Source organism: Orycteropus afer, unplaced genomic scaffold (assembly GCF_000298275.1).
Source record: "Orycteropus afer afer isolate SDZICR_OR568_19922 unplaced genomic scaffold, OryAfe1.0 scaffold00794, whole genome shotgun sequence".
Classification (NCBI taxonomy): domain Eukaryota; kingdom Metazoa; phylum Chordata; class Mammalia; order Tubulidentata; family Orycteropodidae; genus Orycteropus; species Orycteropus afer.
The window spans coordinates 774,457-778,163 of NW_006922381.1; positions in this window are offsets into that span (position 1 = coordinate 774,457).

Consider the following 3,707-nt stretch of genomic DNA (forward strand, 5'->3'; position numbering starts at 1 on the left):
CACCTATTTTGGTCATGTTGTGAGAAGGGACTATTCCCTGGAGAAGGATGTCATGCTTGGTAGGGTGGAGGGTCGACGAAAGAGGAGGAGGCCTTCAAGGAGATGGATTGATATGGTGGCTGTGATGATGGGCTCAAGTATAGCAGGGATTGTGGGGCTGGCGCGGGATCTGGCAGTGTTTTGTTCTGCTGTGCATGAGGTCGCTATGAGTCGGAAACGACTCAACAGCACTTAACAACAACAACAACAAGTTTCCTTGAACAGGCAACCATGGTTAGACAGCAGCAGTCTGAAATTCATAAGATCCTCCCGTGAGATGGTTTTGTATTTGGTGATAAAGATAAATTCCATTCTTCACCCTGGGTGCTCTTTTGTCATCTGACAATTTCTGCAGTTGTAAATTTGCATCATTTTAATTAAATATTTTTTGTGTGTTATTGAGTCAATGGCAACTCATAGGAACCCCATGTGACAGCAGAACTTGCCCATAGGGTTTTCTAGGCTGTTATCTTTACAGGAGTAGATTATCAGGTCTTTTCTCTCACAGAGAACCTAGGTAACTTTGAACTGCAAGCCTGTCAATTAGCAACAGAGTGCTTAACTGTGACATCACCAAGGATCCTTATTTAATGTTCACAACAGCCAAACTTCCAGAGGCTCATGCACATTAAGCGTGCTGTCAAAGTGAACCAGGCATGAAAGGTGCACAGAGAGGAGAGAAAAGCGCAGCTGGGGAGAGGCAGCAAAGAAGGAAATGGAGAAATGTGTTCTTGGGTTTTTTTTTTTTGTTTTGTTTTCTTGCTTTTTAATTGATGTATAATGTACAAGCATGGACATGGACAAACCTTAAGCATGCAGTCTGGTGACTTTTCCCATAGATATTTTACCCACAACCACCTTCTGTCTGTCAGTTGGTCATACTGTGGTGGCTTGTGTGTTGCTGTGATGCTGGATGCTATGCCACCAGTATTTCCAACATCAGCAGAGCCACACAGTTTCCAGACTAAGACCAGGAAAGAAGGCCTGGTGATCTACTTCTGAAAATTAACCAACGAAAACCCTAGGGATCACAGCAGAATGTTGCCCAATATACTGTTGGAAGATGAACCCCCCAGGTTGGAGGACACTAAAAATACACAATGGTCACAGTAATGGGTTTGAGCATCCCAACTGTCATAAAGATGGGCAATGTTTTGTTCTGTTGTCCATGGAGTCGTCATGAGTCAGACCCAAATTGGTGGCAAGCTAACAACAACATACATTCCATGTCCCAAAACTTCCTTCATTCAGGAAGATACCCTTTCCTGCCCCCCACCCACATGTAACCACTATACTGATTTCTGGCACCACAAATTAGTCTTGTGTGTTCTTGAACTTCATGTAAGTGAAGTCTTTTAGGAGATAGCTTTGGTGTCTGCTTTCTTTTGCTCACAGCACTTCTGACTTTCAGCTGTGTTGAATATATCGGTATCAGTGCTTCATTCATCTTAACTGTTGCACAGCATTTCATTGTATTGCTATACCACAATTACACAATCAGTCTTCTGTGGAGGAACATTTGGGTTGTTTCTACTTTTTGAATACTATGGGGAATATTTTACTGATATTTTTTAAAACAAGAAATGCATTTTCTCTCCCCCACTCCCCAAGTTTCAGATAACATGATACAAAACACGATTTTGTGTATTTAGGGAAGACATACATCCTGGTGAAGTGGAAAATTGTGCAGATGGTTCCCAGAAACCTCCATTCTAATAGCTTGTTATGGACTGAATTGTGTCCCAAAAAAATATGTGTTGCAATCTTGACCCCTACACCTGCAGTTATAATCCCATTTGGGAATGGGCTGTCTTTGCTATGTTAATAAGGCAGTAATAGTGTAGGGTATGCCTTCAATCAATCTCTTTTGAGATATCAAAGAGTAATGTTTTATGCTACTGTAACAGAAATTACCACAAATGACCACAAATGGGACAGCTTTTAAAAACCAGGAGGTTATCATCCTCTAGAAGTCTGAGTTCAAAGTGGTGGCTCTAGGGTTTAGGTGAAGGCCACTTGACTTTGGGCTTCAGCTTTGCCTCCAGTTCCAGTCCCTCTGGAACTAGAGGCTTCTTCTGACTCATGCAGCTGCAGTGGCCTGCTGAGGCTGACAAACAAGGTTGACAAGAACAAAGGCACAGTCCTGATATTACCAAATCACATGGCAGGCCATTTATTCAAGTCCATTTAGAGTCCCAAGATCAAAAGACGACATGGCAGCCTGATGAATAAGGACTCAGCTACATGCAGGGTTCAAGTCATAAGCTAGAGACTGTCCCACAAGGACTCTCCTTATATACAAGAAGTAGACCACATGCCTAAAGCTGCTGCTCACAGTAGATTTACTCAGCTGCTCACAGTAGATTTCACCATGGAGTTGATTACCAGTTTCCTCATGAAGAGTACTACATCCAGCTGCCCAGCCACTCAAAACTAGGCACAGCCAAGTTGACATATAACAATAACTATGACAAGCAGCTCTGGTAGCATAGTGCCTAAGGCACTTGACTACTAACCAGAAGGTTGGCAGTTCAAACCCATCAGTCACTCCTCCGAAGGAAAGTTGGGCAATCTACTTCCATAGGGATACCACCTCAGAAACCCAAGGAGGGGTCGCTATGAGTCAGGCCCCACATAACAGCACATAACAGCAACAATGTGAGTCAGGCACATAACAGTAACAATGACACTATGAATCTCTTGAATTCAATGCTTCATGTGGAAGATGGGAGCCATCTATGTACTTCCTTATTAGAGATTGAATGGTGTCCCAAAAAACATGTTTTGTAAATCTTAACCTCTCTACCTGTGGATGTAATCCCATCTGGGAACAGGGTTTTCTTTGTTATGTTAATGAGGACATTATCCGTGTAGAGTGAATTTTAAGCCAATATTTTTTGAGAAATAAAAGAAGATTAGGCACAGAAGCCAGCAAGCACAAATGGGAGAAGACAGATGCCACACCACATGAAGATCACCAAGGAACTGAGGAATAACAGAAATCAAAAAGATACAAGGACCTTCTCTCAGAGCCAACGCAGACAGAATCTTCCTCTAGCACCTGTGCCCTGAATTCAGACTACTAGTCTCCTAAACTGTGAGCAAATAAGTTTCTGTTCTTTCAAGCCACCCAGTTGTGCTATTTATGTTACAAAAGCACCAGGAAAACAAGACAATTCTCTTCCCATCACAGCTGCACCATCTTTCAGAATCCTGGGCCAAGCTGGTTCATCCTTCAGGACTGCCAAGGGACTTGCCATGATGATGAAGGTGAAAGTGAACCCTGAGCCATTCAACACTATACTCATTGGCTATTCTAGTAACTGTCTGCAGGGATTATGCTACCAATTGCACTATATAAAGGAGTGAGGTGGGCAAACTCCACCTTATCACTAACTGTGTAGCAGGGATCAGCATGAATCTAATTTCCAGCTGTAAGAAGATCAGGCTTCACCTTCCCACATCTCCATTCCTCATCACCAACTGCTTCCATAACAATTCCTCTCTCGGACCCTAACCACCCAGAGATAGGTCAGACCTCATCCCTGGCTATCTTGAGCTGAGTCAAAACATCCCTGGCCTCAGGAGGCCAGGTCACCAAGGTACAGCCATAGGCTCAGGAGTCTGCACAAGTCTCTGAACTGCAGATGATAATGTCAGTATCTGTC